Source organism: Falco naumanni, chromosome 2, assembly GCF_017639655.2.
Source record: "Falco naumanni isolate bFalNau1 chromosome 2, bFalNau1.pat, whole genome shotgun sequence".
In the NCBI taxonomy this organism is placed as follows: domain Eukaryota; kingdom Metazoa; phylum Chordata; class Aves; order Falconiformes; family Falconidae; genus Falco; species Falco naumanni.
In genome coordinates, this window is record NC_054055.1 from 57,476,775 (window position 1) to 57,495,475 (window position 18,701).

The 18,701-nt window shown below is 43.3% G+C and overlaps 1 long non-coding RNA gene across 1 annotated transcript; it reads right to left on the reverse strand.

The window, feature by feature from the left end:
• Positions 1-859: 859 nt before the first annotated feature.
• LOC121083869 lies at positions 860-8,424 on the reverse strand. The gene is made up of 3 exons (XR_005826511.1): positions 8,211-8,424; positions 6,414-6,586; positions 860-5,717 (listed from the first exon to the last, which is right to left on the reverse strand). It is a non-coding gene; the product is annotated as an uncharacterized LOC121083869 (long non-coding RNA).
• Positions 8,425-18,701: the final 10,277 nt, after the last annotated feature.

The following is an 18,701-nucleotide window of genomic DNA, read 5'->3' on the forward strand; positions in this document are numbered from 1 at the left end:
AAATAATAACGACCAAGGGGAAGACTACGCAGGCGCTGTTCCTGCCACCGCCCCAGGCGTGGTGGCCCCGCTGCCGGTGGGCTCTGGGTGCCAGCAGGCCACGGGACCCTTCCCAGGGGCTGTGCAGGAGCTCGGGGCGGCCCCCGCCGAGCCCCTCTGGGCTCCCAGCCCAAGCCTGGGGGGCTGGGGAGGTGATGTCCCAGCCCAAGCCTGGGGGGCCGGGGGGGTGATGCCCCCGGGCTTCTGCCTTGCGGAACAGTATTGAGATCTGGCAGGGAATAGTCTGGGCTGGTTTAGGGCTATTGTTTGCATTGACGAGGCTTGCATCTAGGATGATCAGTGCAAAATATCTCTACTTCTTTTTCCCTAAGCTGCTATCTTCTTTATTATTGGCTTTGTCATGTCTTCCCCCCGCCTCCCCCCCCCCCCCCCCCCCCCCCCGCCTTTTTCTTCCAAATCCTCAACTCTCCTGATCCATATTGTAATCATCTCATCTTTTCTGATAGTAGCAATTGTGGGTTTGGGGGCAGTTGGGGCGGGGGGGAGCAGATTTCTGGTGCTTCATTTTTTACTTTTTTTTTATTATTTTTTTTTAAACTGCTGTGCTTTAAACCAGCCTTGCCTGTCTAAAGCTTCCAGTTGCTAAGCGACTTTTCCCCTCCGCCCTTCCTGCAGCCCGGTTGCCATAGCGCTGCCAGCCTCGGCTATCAAGTACCAGAGAGCAGTCATTACTCACCGGAAAAAAAAAAAAAAACCACAAAAAAACCCAAAACAAAACACCAACCCCCCCCCAAAAAAATCCCCACAACACCAAAAAACAGGGATGCACGGGCAAATAAACATTTTATTTCCTTTTTAATTCATTTTGCCAGCTGGCAGAAGGATCCCTGGGCACGTTACAGCGGTGGTTGCAGGCTGCGTTATTTTCTTGTGGAAGTTTATGGTTCGGTCTCTGCATTAAAATAGGATGGACTGCAGTGCTGACTCACGGGCACCTGTGACGTTGTTCGTGGCAGCAACAGATATTTGAGGATATACTTTCTAAGAAGCTGTTTTTCACACCTGGGCTACTGGTATTGCACCCTCCGTGACTGTAATTCACCCCAGCACGAGCAGGTGCTCTGCAGCTCTGCAAATGGGAGCATCTTCCCTTAGAAACTGGGTGATACGGTTAGAGCTTTTTCTCTTGAGGTGTTTTTTAGTAACAATAACATCATATCTACATGAAATGTGTGGTGTGCTACCATCACGGATCAAAAGAATATACACGGGTTAAAAATTAGCTTTTCTTTTCAAATGCACTCAAACAAATTTTTATGAACAATCATATCCAGAGAAACAGAGAGTCTTCCATTTCTTAAAGACAAATCATATCCCCGGTGGCTTGGGTGAGACAAAGTTAATGTCAGCCCTAAAACATAATAAACAGGAAGGAAAACCTGACACCTTTCTGCTGAAAAAATGGTGAGCTTTCTCATCATCAGTCTCCCGATAGCCAGGCTTTACCAGCTGGGTGCTGCAGGGTGGCATGGAGCATGGAAATACAGGCATTGGGATCTCTTATCAGCCACACCATCCATCACACCCAGTAAAAAAAAAAAAAAAAGAGAAGTATTTGACTTTTGTATAAAAATGAAAGTTTAAAATACCTGATAATAAAAGAATTGGGTAGTATAAAATTACCTGTGTAAGAATATAAATCATGTGAGTTAAATTTGAGTTGATAGATGGGGGAGAGAGGCTCTTCCACCAGAAAATGTTACAAGCGGTAGTTCAGTTGGACATAGAATAGTTTCAGTTGCTCTGTGACTTTAGTTTCCATTAATCACAGCAAAAGCCTCCACCTCAGGTTGTCAGTATAAAGCCGCTCTTAACACCCAGGGAACTTTCTTTCCACTTTCTGCAGTCAGTGAGATATAGTGATAATAAATGCAGCGAGGAGCTAGACTCCATGTCCTTACATGCCCTTCCATTTATCCAATCCAGCATCTGCCTATTTGAACGAGTGCATCAGATACAGGCAGCGTGCCAGCTATTAAAATGTTACACCTACCGCCACGGAGCTGAATTGTACATTTTGTTTTTCCCTTGTCCTTGAAAAGGACTCACTCCTGAAGTAAGAGGAGTGTGCTTAATGGCTCCTTCTCTTATATTCCCTGTTTACCCAGCTATCTGTTCCCTGATTTGGTACTTTGTATTCTCTTCTCTCCATGCTATTCTAGGGAACATTAAATATCATTGTGCAAGAAAAGTCATTTAAGAAAGAAACTTTGCCAACTTTATGGAAAACTGATTTCAAAATCCATTTCTACTCTGACGAAGCATGCAAATCAAGTATTATGGGGGGGAGGGAAGTATTATTATAAGAGTTCCTTTTTTAAAATCAGGATGTTTTTGTTCTTAGGAGCTGACTTGACATAACTTCAGCTGGGGGTCCCTGTGAGGTGGGCAGAAGCCAGAAAACACTGAGGTTTCAATAAACTGACATTTTCTTACTGGGGGAAAAAAAAGGCAAACAATGACCCTCAGTTTTTTCTCCGTTGTTATAAAGCAACTCAGGATTTGAGAATAGCTATGTTCAGTAGATTAAGTATTGAAGGCCTATGGGACAGACCTTTTTGTCCTGGAAATATTGATTTAAGGGAAAATATTACCGGATTTACTATGTGAAGACCTTTGCCTAATCACAGAACTGGGTGAAGATCCTTATTCTCAATTACATTGCTTTAGCTCTAGGCATCATTTCATCCAGAAGAGAAATTACTGGAATAAAGGTTAAACATCCAAATCAGAAATATTATTGCCTGTGTTCTTTGATGTTTGAAATGGTAATAGAACAAATTGAACATTAACCTAGTAGGACCAAGGCATCTCTATTTGCATGGTTTTGACATCTGAGTTGGGCAATAACTTCTCCATGCTGAAATTATGCAACGGTGGTTAGTAAGTCTTTCATTTCCCCAAGCATTTGTGCACAGATTACATCCGCATATTGTATTTTATTATGACCCATTAAAATGCTAATCGACAAAAGTATGCTATCATAGTTCCAGGAGAGATCTACACCATTAAATGGGTCTCCGTTTTGATACCTTTCTCATAGCCGGCACAACACATCATCAGCTTGCTTTCTAAGTCTATGAACAAGGTTTGCTTTATGCATTGCCAGTCTCTCTGTACCTGTTTTGTGCAAGTCCTCTCCTGAATTCTTTCTGGTTTCCTAACCTTCTCTCCTGACACCCCCAACCTGTTCTCAAGGTAAAATCTCTGTGTCATGGTTAAGGTACTCCCATGAGAGCCAGCTCCTCTGCTGCGCCATTCCTGCATTTCACCTACCTACTATAGTCCCCATATTTTTCTCTCTGCTCACATAAAATCTTTGACTGCTGCTTCTCCCCGTCAATTCCAGATCTGCTTGCTTGTTCTTGTATTCTCTCTTCCTATCTAACTCTTCTCTTCAATCCTGTCCTATGCAGCTATTTGTGTTCACTACAAAGTACTTCCACACCTATGTTTTTTATCAGGACATGCTTTCACCATCCGTAAATTCTGAAAACCAAGATATTAAATAGACCAAATAGTACATTGTCCTTACAGCTGACAGGACACTTACCTTCTCCCTTAAAACTTTTAGGTAACGATAACTTTACATCAGCAGAATTTCCACTTTACTGAATCTTAGCTACTCTGATGCTAGAATTAGATTCTGGGAAACTATTACTTCTCAGCAGACATATGCTTATCCTGTTCCCCTGTTTTCTACCACTGACCATACTTTGACATTATATTGATGATTTTCCTTGCCACCCAAACTATTGTTTAAAAATTGTTCTGTAAAATTCCATCCCTAAGTTAAAATTTCTCAAAATTAACTTCTATTTCTCAAACATTTATATTAAAATCTAGAATTTGAATCCAAATATGCAAAGATCTAGAATATGAATCCAGATATTCAAAGATATTTCCCTTTGCTTAGCAGAAATTTTTGAGAAGGAATGCCCAGTTTTCATTCAGAGTTGCAGTCTCCCTCTTTCAAAGATGCCACTATACTGGCAGGAGGAGTCATTCTTGTCTTTCAGCTCCATCAAAGCAATTATTTCCCCTTCTCTTGGACTTTGTATCAACTTTCTTCTTTGTGTCACTGCCTTATTTTTTTGTGTCCCTGGAGCCTGGAGCTACTGCGGCAGGATCTGTGGACTTCTCTGTGGTTTAATTTGAACATTGAGTTACACGAACTTTGGCCATGGCTTTAGGAAGTGCCAGGTTTATCTGGCATGGACAGTAAAAGCAAACAACGATGACAGTGAGAAATGAGAACGTTGGCCCAGGTAAAAGAATTACTTTTACTCTCACCTGATAACAGAGCCATAACTGGGATTAGCTGAATCTGGGATTACCATGATTTAGTGTAGATAGTTGTGACTGAAGAAGGTTGAGGCATTCTGGCTGCTTTCAAAATAAATATGTTGATCATCTGCTCTCATTGGCTCCCACTCCAGTTGGCTGGCTTGAGTTTTTTAAAAGTAGCATGTCTGTTTGTTACGCACCTGGTGTAATTCTATTTTTGTGCTACTATGAGGCATTTTATCAAGTACATAAATCATGCTGAGTACTGCAGTATTTTGAGCATGTGTATGTGCATGTAATTCTAACACATAGCCTCAAAGAAAAACCTTTGTCAGAATTATAGATCGCTAGATATTCATTACTCACCATTGTTTGGATTTCTGTCCAAAACATTTTATTATCCTTTTAGTCTGATAGCAGTTTTCTAGACCATTGTGCAAGCTTTAGTGTTACTTAGCAGTTAATCTCACCCAAAAATGGAATAACAGGCTTCTTTGTCTACTCAAATTCACACTATTTGCTGTTCAATCCAATCAAAGAAAAATAAACACCATTCATTTTTATCCTACTACTTTTCCTTCCGCTGTATCTAAATACTAAGAGTCCATACATACCAGTGAAAAATGAAAATACCCACACGCAGAAGAAGTTAAATTCCAGTCTGAAACGACTTGTGATAGGAAATAATAATATCCATTAAGAGAAAGTAAGAGAAACTCTAGCATGTTCTGTGGATGTTTTGAAGGTCTGGCTGGCATCCATGGATGCTCAGATGTTGCTGTGATGAAGACTTTCAGAAATGAGTAGACAGATAAAAACCAGCACCTATCTCGTCCTTTTTTGTCGTTGTTGTTGAAGCTTTGTATGTATGTGATTTACTTCTCAAGCAACCAACATGTAACGTGGCTCCTCTTAAAATAACGGTGACTTTAGGCAAGCAGTTTTCTGAGTGCATTACAGGATAAACTTTCTGTTCCTTTTCTGGGAAAATGATTATTTAGAGCCATCAATATCTCTTTCCAATCCCCTACTTCCATGCCTTTCAATTGAAGATACCTAAGTAGAATTCTAATTCTTTCTTCCCTCTACAGAGAATAAAATGTAATAGCCCATGGCTTCAGAGATAACTGTTGTTTTTGTTGCTGTTGCCATGTTTTGGTCTCTTGTATCATCCTTGTTTGGTTTTGGTTTTTTTCTCCTTCCTTAGCTTAATTCCCTATTCTCTTGTAGATTTGTATTTCAGATTTTAGCCAGCGGCATAAAGTGCTTCTCAGAGAGCCTCTTGAAACTTCTCAGTCCATTCCATGAAATCAGCGTGAATGTTTTTGTCTCATGGGACTCCTAGAATAGATAAAAGCCTGCAAGGGCATCTACAAAGTGAAAAACCACAAAAAGACAAAATAAAGTCAAGTTGACTACAAGTCAGCCTGCCTTTTTACCATGGGTGAGACTCAGAATCAAGGCCTCAGCCCAGCTTTCACTGAAGACAGTGGAATCCTTTCCCTGGACTTGAGTCAGAGCTGCATCAATCCCCAGCACTCTTCTACAGTACTCAGCATTAAAGCTAGCACTTTAATCAGGCCCTGGCAATACCCCAAATCACTGTTTTCTTCCCAGGCTAAGCAACTGTCTGGCAATGTTTTGCACTTGTATGTTTCTTTAAGGCTTTTATCACTTTATCAAAGCTTTAAGAGTACAGGTTATATTCCTCAAGATGCCATATGCACACGCACCATGCAGCCTAACTTTCACTAAAAGTCATTTGGACTTTTCAATCAGGTTAATGCAGAAGAAAAAAAAAAAACTTCCTGTGTCTTTGAGGTACGATTTACAAACAGTATTACTCCTTTTTTTTTCTTTTCAGTCTTTTTGTGGACCTAAGTCACACTCTTGCCATCTTGTACCACTCCATTAGGGCAAGATGAACCTCAAATTAATCTGGCCTTTTAGGATCTGTCTCGTTCTGTGGGATCCACCGTTTACACAAGGAATACCAAACAGCAGCCATTTACTGTTAATATAGAAAACAGAACTAAAATTTATTCTCATTATTAAATAAAACTTACCAGCATTATTTACATGTCTGTAAACAAAGCCTTTCATAAACAGATCATCAGCTTTTCACATCCCTGAGTGTAGTGTCCATAGGCCATGACATACAGAGGTAATTCAGCTAACTCTAAGTTAGGTTTTGGCAGAAGTTCAGCTATTTCAGTATCAGCTGGGAGCCTTTGAGGATCTGGTCATAGAGAATATGGAATAGACAAAAGCATTCCAGAACAATATACATGTTAATACTACTGTTCCCCTCCCCTTGACCTAGAAAATCCTATAATGACCCTTCTTGGTTGCTTAACAGCACTTTTGTTCACACATCACCGTGACCTGCGCATGAAGGCTTCCTCATTGTGTTCACTTCAGGAGTCCTAAGTTGCAGATGACAACAGGATGCTCTGGGAAAGGTGCATGTAACTTCGCCAGCTGCAATAAATTCTGTAAGGAGCCTGGGCAGTGGCTAAAGACATCTTGGAGCAATAGTGGATAACAGAAATCCCAGGGAGGGAATTTATCTTTTGAGAGCTTTCTGAAAAAAAATATGCTCTCTCATTTTAGCCACTTAATTGAAATACTTGACTGAGAATGCAGATTCTTAACATTTCCTATAACGGCATCTCCAGAAAGGGGTTTGTATCTCAATAGGGCAAACCAGACACTTCTAGAGGGCTGTTTCCACTTTCCCCCCCAGGGCCCATGGCTGACTAAGCTTTCAGTGGAGGCACCTCATTTAGATGCCTTCAACTAGTTGGTGTGACCCTTCCTGAGTGTGGCATATGCACGAAGCAACTTAGATATTGAATGAGAATTTGCAGGATATCTAGGACAAACTTCTGCTCTCTTTCAGTAAACTGCAGCTGGGTCTCCAAACAGAGGAGAATGAAGCTTCCGTCACCCATTCCCTATACCAAGTGATGGAGAAACAGTGTTGCTGCACACAGGAGTAAATTAATATCCTATCTGGCCCTGCCTAGTTCAAAACATTTTGCTATTTAAAACTTGTGCAACAACTACCACACTGCACATTCAGCAAAACAGAAAAACCTGGAGAGAACGTGCCTGTGGAGGAGATAGGGATTGTTTACGTACCTGTGTACACACAGTTTTGTATACTACAACTGTCTGTCATTCCTGCAGGAAAAGTGGCTCACCATTTGTGCTCAGCAAACATAGTGCTTCAGAAGCAAACCCCAAAGAGTATTTGTTTTTTTCATTTCATGGGACATCGGATAAAGGAACTATGTAACGTACTGTGTAGTGTACAGGACCTAAATATTTTCTGTCTTCTTGTGTCACGCTTTTTGTCAGCCATTCAGTGAGTTCCAACAGTCTGAAATTCCTCTGACAGAAACTTCCCTGTTCCCCTGCCCTTTCTCCCAGTTTGACAGATACATAAATCTTTTCAAAATAGCAGCTCTCTCCCCTCCAGACTCTCTTCCTGTGATACCATAATTATAAAAATAAATACATAGATCAGGAAGCCCTAAATTCAGCTATCTTTCGCTCTGTAAAACTAAGAAGGCAACATTTTAGTTTTCACCATGCCCAGGGCTTCCAGAACCTTCCTAGCAATCATGAATCTGTTCCAATTACTTTAATTATAGCTGTTTAACCTTTGAAGACCTCATACGAGGAACTGACAAACTACTTTCAGCAGCAAATTAACTATATTTTCAGCTCTTTAGCGGCCCTTATCTCAGACCTTAGTAAACACTTTCATGTTAAATGCAGGATATACACTTATTTAAAGATATGTAAGAGAGTTTTCAAAGTGGCTGTTTTCAATGGAGTTTAAGTGATGTACTTACCGGATGTTTCTGAAATCCTGAAAATTCCTAGTAGCGAAGTCTGGAAAACCTGGTGCTGCCTCTGTACTCTCGCTTTGGCTGAACACCCTGCTGCCAGGATTTTTATCCAGCCAGCTGTTGCTTGAGCCACACTGAGCCAAGGCTGAGGTACTGTCCCAGCCTTGGCCCATCCCCAGAGAGGTGACCAAAGCTTGGGGCTGGGGCTTCCCTGGTGCCCCCCAGATGCCCTGCTCCTGGCTGGGGCTGTGGGACAGCCTTGGCTAGTGAGCCCCTGCTCTGCCACCCACCTAGCCCAGGGGACCACCACCGCTCCCATCACCCCAGCCCGAAGGAGCAGCCAGTCCTCCCCTTCTGGAGAGGGGCATGATCTCTGCATAGTCGATGTCAAAATACACCCTGGTTGTCTTGGACACATAGAAACAAAACCAACCACACTTGCATTACTTCTAGAGGATTTCCTCCAGCATACTCCTTTCCACAGAGCTACTGCACGGTATATGCAGTCGCCAGCTATCATTGCTCCCTAGCAGGTCCAAACGATGCAAATCAGAATCACAGTACTACTTACACTGAGAATTATGTTAATTTATAGGCAATGAGATATATACTAAATGTGTTGAGCTAACTGCTGAACATGGCAGGGCTATCTCATCCATGAGTACCAATGATCTCATTTGACTTGGCCATTTCACCTCCATAAAAAGCACAGCCAATTCATCTGGTTAAATGGGCACCGAAAATCAGCTGTCTTGGAGATGACACTGCTATGATAATCTGCGAATTTTCACCAGATTCTGTTGTTCAAAAGCCCAAAAGTAAAATGTCATTAAACGGCATCATTTTATCATTTTGCATAGTATGGGGGTTTAGTGGACCTAGGATTTTGTATCAAAAGTGCTTTGTATTTTGATGAGCTGCACAGCTGGAATAAATAGACGTAGAGAGTACCAGGCTGCTGGTAGCTCAAGGTCTCCTTCCCATCCTATTGCTCTCAGTGGTCACTGATAAGAGCTAGTATATTTGGTGCTGTTAGTGGGTTTGGGTTTTCCTGCCCCCCAGCTGTAGCCATCTGACAAAACCACAACATTATTTCCCTCTTCCTCCTCTGTCCCTGACACACTACAAATGACAAGGGAGAAGGCAGAACAAGACAGGAGATGATAAAAATGCAAAATGGCTACAGCTGTGCAGTGGGAGCACAGAAGTTCAGAGGTACAGAAGAGCATTGCAGTACTCCGGGAGAAGAGAATACATTAATTATATGGACAGTTTTATTTATCCAGTGTCATGTCCTCATACAGTTTTTATTGATCACAGAACAGTTTAGCATACCAGCAGGAATGTTTTTCTGCGTCCCATTGGGTATTACTAAAAACCCAGCAATATTTTACATTCATTGGGGTCAAGAGAATTTAGCTGTTACATGTAGCCCCACTGCAATACCCAGTTTTTAGCAATTCTCGTCAGCATTGATGTTTCCACTGATGAATGCATGTAAGGGTTTAATAGCTGTAAATGGCAGATCACAAAAATCAATGGATTAGTTTAAATCTCAGGTTCAATAAATTAAGGATGCCAGACACACCAAGACAGTTTTAATGTCTCTTCAAAAATATTGATGATTCCATTGTCAACTGTTTATAAATTCCTCAGTGAGACCAAAACATGTATATACTCACTTGAAGTTTAGAAGAAAATGCCACACAGAAGCAGTCTTTCATTCCTTAGGATTTCTTTCTGAGGCTCAGGTGACAACAGTTTTCAGGGTTCACTTTCCTCCAACCAAAACCTGTGTTTTTTCTCCACAAAAAGTGGTCTTAAGGTTGGAGTCTCAATCATGTGTGTGGGACTTCACATTATGCATCAGCCACAGCTGCATCCTTCAGCTTAATTTTAAGTTGAGGCTTGTATAATGAGCTACTGGATTGCTGTGGGCATAGACTTGTTTCCCTGTTCTTGCAGACCTGCTTTGGGAGTAATGACCTAGGTCAAGATCTTTCTACATCCTCTAAGACACTGGCTGGCCATGGCCCTAGGGAAGTCTCCTTCCTCATCCCCCATTAATTGCCAGTGCTGATCATTTCCTTCGTATCTCCTGTCCTAAGTTTTCTAGCCTGCTTCTGGGGTTCCCTCTTTCTTTTTCCCCTGTCCAAAAGAGCAGACAGCTGGTTCTTAAATTACACTATAGAAAACCTCACAGTAGACATCCCTTTTTCCACAAACAAGAAAGCAGTTAAATCTTTGCTTCTGGCTTAGTAGAGGTGTCCTCCTATATAGGCTTTCGGTCCTAACTTCTGCTGCACAATTGTGTCTCAAAATGTTGGGAATTACACTTGTTGGTTAAGATACTCATTATCTGAGAAAAGCATCCTTATTTCTAATCACTGCCCTAGTACTAGTGCTTCTAAAAATAAGCTTATCTCCAGTCTTAGCTGCATTCTTCCAGTGCTGTTATTGAGAACCACTGAACCTGAAATATGGTTATTGCTTGTCTCATTAGGTCAGTCTCATACTTAATAATTAGGCAGTTCAACATTTGTCTGTGCTTTGGTTCTCCTGGTGAACTCTGAACCTTGTGCTTCTGCTGACATAACAGGCAGCTTTTTTTCAACTAGCAAACAGTGTTCATCTATTTTAGCTGTATAGGGAAACACTGGATTTCTTTTTATCTTTCCCACTTATGCCCAGTATTTTCTGCTTGACTTCACTGGCTTATTGTACCTCTCCTTCAAAACAATGACAGGACATACATTGAGGTTAGGAGCCAAAATGGTCTTCAGTTTTGCTCAGAGAAAAACATGCCTAGAGTAACATCAATTTTGAGCACTTTTATATAGTTAATATTACTTAGAAAAACTGTTACAAAATCAATGTGATGGCTTCTACATTTACAAATAGGTCATTTGGATTTACTACGGTCTTTCCCTTTTGTCTCTTCACTCAGTAAATCTAGAGGTACTGGTCAGTGCTATTGCCAACATTTCCACGAACTCAAGATAACTGAACAGTTCTCAGGACAGGCACCATTACTACCAAGCAAGTTGTCTCTTTTCCTGTCTGGGTACGTCCCCTCAAGTGTGACGTCCAACAATTGCCAATTCTGCAATTCTTCTATCACCTTGTGAACCAAACATGTTGGCAGTCTGAGTATAACTCTTCCTCTTAGTAGTCTATGAACACAAGAGTGTTTTATCAAAACATCACTCAGAGATTAAAGCAAATTTTAAGAGTCAAGCGAAAGGATAATTTAGAAGCATTTGCCATCTCCCAAACACTGTAAAGACTATACAGGTACCTAGTGTGCCAAAGCTTTGCCATCATAAACCCCCCCAGAACGTACTCTTCCACAGCCTTCCACAAAATGCCAGGCAGAAGCTTGTTCTGTGCAGTTCCCCAGATCTCCATAGAAAAATGTCCTTGTCAATTTAGATTGTTTTCTGGTTCATTTCCTAGAGTTTTTGACCTTGCTAGTCAAAAATGATTTGTTGAGCTCTTCAGCAAATAGGTCCTAACCTTCTATGGACAGTTACTGTGCTCTGCATCAAATTGCAAGGACTTTGCTAAATGATCGTCTTGTCTCCCGCTTGTGTTCTCTCAGAGTGTCAACAAACTGCTACCAAACTAGAGTAATACAATCTGGCTGTGACTATGCTAGAAACCCAGCCCAGATCCTCAAGTGTTTCCAGGCCTATTGAAGCCTTATTAAAAACAAAGATGCTTAGATACTTATAAGAGTGTGGGTCCGCCTTGCATAAACACGTAGATATATATAAATTACCACAGAGCTGCTGTATCCCTCACAAACAGGATGGGAGAAGTCAGAAAACATGTATTTAAAATTGTGTCACAGGAAGGCAAAAATCTGACCGTAACTAGAGTAATTCTGCTCCTTCCTAAGCCAAATCATCAAACACAGAGTAACATCACAGAAAAAAAACCCAGACATTATGAAAGATGAAAAATTGGGCTAAGGAAGAGAGGAGATAACCATGTGAGTAAGGCCATGCTGCATAAAGAGATAGCAGCAAGTAACTCCAAAATGAAGTGAAGGAGCTGCTACCACAGTTTGGTTTTAATTTGCTTTTGGGCAAGGCAGGGGGAAAATTACTTCCATGGCTGCAGGACCATCAGCAGAGGGGACCGAGGGGGAACAGAAGGGCTGGGCTGGTAGAGCCAGCTCATCGAAGAGGAAAAAAGTAAGTTTTAGAGAACAAGTAGGCACAGCTGACAGGACTTTAAGGCGGGATAAACCAATATAATTAGTGCTCCTCTGGTCTCTGCTTCCTCGGGGTGGTAGTGTTAAAATTTCCTAAAATTATAGCAGCTGCACAGATTTTCTTTCTTCCAAAGGGGTTGTTAGCTCCAAGACACTGAAATAAAACCACCCCTTCCTTTTATGCTGTACCTCTGCTGTATCCCGGGGCTGCCCCTTTTCCATCTGCATTGCAAACGCTGCATTACAATGTTATTTCGGGTTGCTGGGCCAAACACTGGGCACTAGAAACCCACACACCGCATCGCCCCGCCACCTCCACCCCCCCGAGCCGCAAAGGCCCGGCCCTCAGCACGGCCGAGGCGGCCGCCCCCCGCACGCCTGCCTGCGGCACCCCGGGGCGGCGGAGGCGCCGGGCCCGGCCCGCAGCCATGTCGCGCACAGGCCTCGCCGCCGCTGCCAAGCGCCCGCGCCTGATGGCGGGCCCGAGGCCGGGCGCCTGGCCTCGCCGCGGGGGAAGGAGCGCCGCCGTGGGCGGCCAGCGGGACCCGGGGCCGCCAGACACGGCGCGCCGCGGGAGCGGCCCCGCAACTGGGGAAAGGACACCGGCCTGGCAGCGGGGCGGCCCCGCTCCTCCCGGCCTCCTCCCGGCCAGCCCCGGGTGGGAGAGCCGCGGGGAGCGGCGGCCGCTGGCGCTCGGCGGGGCGGGCCGCAGGCGTGGCCGGCAGCCGCCTTCCCCCCACCGCGGGAGCGCGGCGGCACTAGGGTGGGCCTCTCTGCCCGCGCCCGCCCTGCGGCCACCGTGGTGCGGTGCGGTGCGGTGCGGTGCGGTGCGGTGCGGTGCGGTGCGGTGCGGTGCGGTGCGGGAGGGCCGCCAGCCCGCCGGGGCAGGGCCGGGGCCTGCGGTGTGCCCTCCCCGGGGGCCGCCCGGGCCGGCCACGCTAAGGCACAGCCCACGGACGCGCGTTTGGTAGCGAGAGACGGGGGGAGGCAGCAGCCCACCGGTGACAGGCAGCTGCACCCAGCGCCGTTGTGCTCGGCAGGTCACTTGTCGTTACCAGGTGACAGGATAATGTCACCTGTCAACAGTCTGCTTTGAAATGTTGCTTCCCCCCCCCCCCCCCCCCCCCCCAGTGTTTTATGCACCGATTTTTTATTTAATTCTGACAAATACAGCCTTAGATCTCGTTTCAAAAGTGATTTATTGCAATGACTTCATGTGTTGGTCCTTGCTGCTTGCCCAGCCGCGGGGATGCAGGAGCTGCCACCACAGCTCCGCACCAATGTCAGGTCTGTCAAACTGGCCTAAACCTGCAGGCGTGGCAGTTCCTCTCTTCCCAGACAGAGCAGATGTGTTGTGTGGTGGTGCATCTCCTCCGTGAAAGTCCCTTTGTAGACCACTTTTCTTTTTTTTTTTTTTTTTTTTAGGAAATCCCTTTCTATGTGATTCTGTGCTTGCATATATTTAATCCCGTACAGTGAATGTACCCAGCTTCCCTTCAATAGACATGCTATTCAGAAGATGGGAGTCTTGCTGTCTGTTGGTTTACAAACCCCTCAGCAAGACGAGAAGTAGATGGTTACAAGCTGGGACAGGTAGCAGGCTGGTGTAGGTCAGCAGCTGGTGGCAATCGGTGTTGCTCCACAGTAACTGCCTAACTTCAAGCTTTCTTACCTTACCCTGCACGCTAACTAGCTTATTCTTTCACGGAGGTGTAAGAGACCTCAAATTACCACATACGCCCCATTGCCTGCGTCAGCACTGCATCCTCTAATTACATATCGTGCTAAAAAGTGTTATTTTTTGTCAGTTTTTGATCTGCTACCTTACAATTTCACTGAATGTCTCCATAGTCTTGTGTTGAGCCAGGGAACAAAGCTGTCTCAACAAAGCTTTCTATCTACCTTCCCTGTACCATTCCTTACTTCAAATACTATTATCATGTTCTCTTTTAAATGTCTGCTTTGTGAAATAACAATCCCAATCATTTAAATCTATTTGTGCATGTTTTTTCTGTACTCCCAGTCATTCCTGTTGCTTTCCTCTCAATACCCACAACCGCTGTTCTGTGCCGTGTTCTGTTGGCAGATGGTGCAATCGCTTCTGCAACCTGTTTTCTTTTAATATAATGGGTACATAGCATTTTTTGGTGTTTTCCTCAGTGCCATTCTCAGGCAATCTAATGCTGCGTTTTGTTTCCGAACATCGCTGTGTACTAAAGAAAGGCTGTCACTAGAGCTGTCCCTAGTGGTAAGTGGGTATCCTTCCTGAATAAGAATCCCAAACAATTCCAAGTTTCCCTTCACAGGTGTGTTAGCTAGAGACATCGAGCTTGGTCTAACATCATCCTATTTGTTTACCTCACTAGGGTGAGTCCCTCTGGTGTTCCTAGGGGTCTTTTCAGGACTTGACCAGCCCGAGTAGCCATCACTGCATGTGGCTCATAGCCAAGTCTGTAATTTGAGGAACTTTTAAAGCCAGAATAAGCTTTCACTAGAATAAGCTTTCACTAGTCCCCAGCTGCTCACTCCCTGCTTTATAGCATCGTACATGTTTGCATGGTTACACCATGAACTAAGGTGGGGAACAGACCAGGCCGAAAGCTAACACAGGGCCTGACCCGATCTCCTGTCTGACAGAGGAGCATGTAGCTGCGGAAGCAGCTGTGTCCACAAAAAGGTGGCAGTAACACAAAGGTAGGAATGAGCTACAGAGAGTGGAGGAGATTGGGGACCCCTTTTTTCAGCAGCAGTGCTATCTTGAACTGTTAAGCACTCTTTGACTTACAGCCCTTTTTAAGAATGACAAATTATGGTTTTGTCAGAACAAGCTTTATGCAGAAGTATCTGTTGTCAATGAACAGAATTCCTGAGCTGAACACCTCAGCTGAATCCGCTGCTGCAGGGGGGTTTGCTGTACATGCCTCTCCGTGCCCCAGAACTCTCCTTCCTGGAATCCTGTCAGAAAGGAGATTTCAAGAGCTTTCACCCAAATGTTGGTATTAGACGTTTAAAAACAGAGCTGGGATGCTGCATTAAAAATCAAATTGAATTGTTTAGGTGTGTGTCAAACATCAGATACACAGCAGAGACTATTAGAAACTTCCAACAACAGCCATATGAAAAGTCATTAGCCTTGAAAACCTAGAGGATGAGATCACAAACACACAATCCAACAAATCACACAGGTCAGTTTTGGAAAAGCTGATGTGGTATAGCAGCAATTTGTTTATACAGTGACAAGTCAATTGGATCAGTGTCAGATTTTCTGTGGGATAAAAGATTTTGCTTTTAATTCATGCTGTTGCCTGAATGGCTTCTATGCGGCCTTTATATCAAACACTTCTGGCCAACTTTGGGATTACAAGTAGAAAATCTAAAATAGACTAAACTGCTCAAACAGAATGACTGCAGGATTATTTCAAGATGCAGATTTGGCACTGAAAGATCTCCAGAATAAAGTTGCATTACATGATTTAAGTTCAATTCTATCCCAATAGTTCTTAAATGTTTCTAGTATATTCTTATAACCTCAGCTTTTATCACATCTCCTTTTGAGAAAAGATTTCCTAATCCGTATCTTTCTGAGGGAGACGTCAGCGCTAAGGTGATCTTCATATCGCCTTTTCTAAAGCCTTAATGAAAATTGTCTAATCACAGAGATAGTAATAAAATTGGGAAGCATGACACAGATAGAGAACCTTATGATTTTAATGATTGTAACACTGCTTCAACTGCTATGACTTGAATTGATACCAAAAATTTCTATACTTGTGAAAGTCTTCCCAAAATGTTTGTAGCATAAAAAGCAGATTTATTAATGTAATAATGAAAATAAGAAAATGCAATTAAGTCAAAGAAGAGCTGATACTAGTCTACTGTCACACCAAGCAAAAGATAACATGGCTACTTTTTTTGTGTGTTTTAACAGAAGTGGAAACAGTATTATATGCTTTGTGCTATCTATCCTTCTGTCCCAGTTTACTCTGGACTTGTCACTACTAGTAGATAGGCAAACAATTAATCTGAGTAAATCCTTTCCTTCTTCCTGCACTCCCTTTCTACTGGTACATCTCAGATCACAATCTATTTCGTTCTCCACATATCACATGTCAGAATTTCAAATGTAACCAATAGGTGGATCAAAAATATTTTTCCAGATTGCCTCTGTACTTCATTAAAAAAACCCACGAAATTTGGCATAACCTCAACTTTATTTTCCTTTTTAGGTGACCTTTTGGTAGGAAATAAAGCTTTGATAATGAAGAACTATCTTCTACTTAGGGTTTTTTCTTTTTCTTTTAATGGTGGTTTCTGCTGCTGTAAACCAAAAGGGTGATAATTAATGTCTCCTACTGTTTATGCCTGCTGCCATCTACAATGATGAGCTATTATTATTCTGTCTGCTAATACTTGGAAAGGATACCACTTGGACGACTAATCAAAAATACAGCAAGTAAAGATCATTGTCACAAATGCCTGAAATGGAGACATTGTTACAGATGTTAGAAATTAAAGGTTTTCATTATACTGGATCATCCAGTCCGACTGCCAATACTGTGCTTTGCTGCGTGCTTTCTAATGTCTCACACAAGTGCTAGGATACCATAAGTATTAAATACATCATATTCCTTGAAATGCATCATGTTTGCTTAAAAAAAGTGTTCCATAATTGTAGTGCTAGGTAGACATGATCTTGAAAGGTGGTCCACTTCCATGGGGCTTTACAGCAATGCACTGGTCCTCCTGCTCAGATCTAGTTACTAGCCTGGAGTCAGTCTGAGGCACTTGTAAGATTAGACAGGCTTCCTGTGGAGAGCTAGACTGCAAAACAGCCCAGAATAAAAAAAACCAGGTTCATCTCTATACTATTAGGCTGAATAAAGAGAGAAGAGAAAAGGCTGGCATTTATCTTTTCCCTTCCCTTCCCTTCCCTTCCCTTCCCTTCCCTTCCCTTCCCTTCCCTTCCCTTCCCTTCCCTTCCCTTCCCTTCCCTTCCCTTCCCTTCCCTTCCCTTCCCTTCCCTTCCCTTCCCTTCCCTTCCCTTCCCTTCCCTTCCCTTCCCTTCCCTTCCCTTCCCTTCCCTTCCCTTCCCTTCCCTTCCCTTCCCTTCCCTTCCCTTCTTTCTCTGTTTTTCTTTAGGAGTCAGGATTTTGTTGAAAAGAAGTCCCCATCTCTGTTAAAACTGTCAAGCTGCAATTCTGAGTCCATATGGTTTCTTCATGGGGATGTGTTTGTCAGAGAAACATAGTATGTTCAGTTACTCTCTTGTGCTTTCTGGTAGAAATTGAGAAGACAAGGGCCACTAGAGAGCTCCCAATATCTGGATTTCAGTCCTTTTTTGCCTGCATTGTTTCCGGCAGTAGGAAGGCATAGAAGCTGCCATCTTCAGCAGTTTGGGAGAAGGTGTCTCCTAGCTCCCTAGCATGCTGCATGCATCACTCTGCTGAGCGCTGTGATGCAGCAGTCCTTGTTGTAGTTGACCATGAGTGACATGGGATCCCCTGCACTTCCCCCCCCCCCCCCCCCCCCCCCCAGTTCTTCTCTACTGTGGATGTATGTCTCAAAAGCCATGCTGCTCCACACAGATTATATAGAAGCCACCCCTCCTGGCAGTCCTCCTGTTGCAGGTGGTACAATCCCCCTCCACCCCTTAGAAAATCTTCCTTTATCATCTCTCATTGCCTTCACCCCCCTGAGAAAATTTGTCTGTACGTTACTGACAACCTATTGCTGATTATAAGCCCTTACAAGACCACAATGTCTGAGTATTTAAAATAGAATTTAATTCTTGACTACAAGTCCTTCAGATCTGGTGGTCTGTGGAGTCTTAACGTTTGTCTTGCTTCCTGTAAATAAATGTGACTAAAAAAAGAATTTAATTCCCTCATAACATGTAAAGGAGTAAGACCAACATTTTCTTATGGAAACTCATGAATGACAGCAGCTGAAAGTTAATAAATCTATTTGATCGTTCCATCACTCTCCCAAGCCAACTCCTTAACTAGATTGAAATGCTTCAGTGGGATGTTGAAATCTTGAATGTACGTGGGAAGGATCTATACTTTACAGTGCTGGGCATCAGGGAACAGTGTTCATAGCGCACATGTAAAAAATGATGACAGTAAGAGTTTTCTTGCAATTGATATTGATTAAAAACCCCAGGATCTGAGAACATACTTCGCTGTAAGGATCAAGTTCAATCTACGCATTTCGGATATTTGACTTGTACCTCCATTTTAGATGCCTGTTGAATCACCATTCCCAAAGTAAGGGCC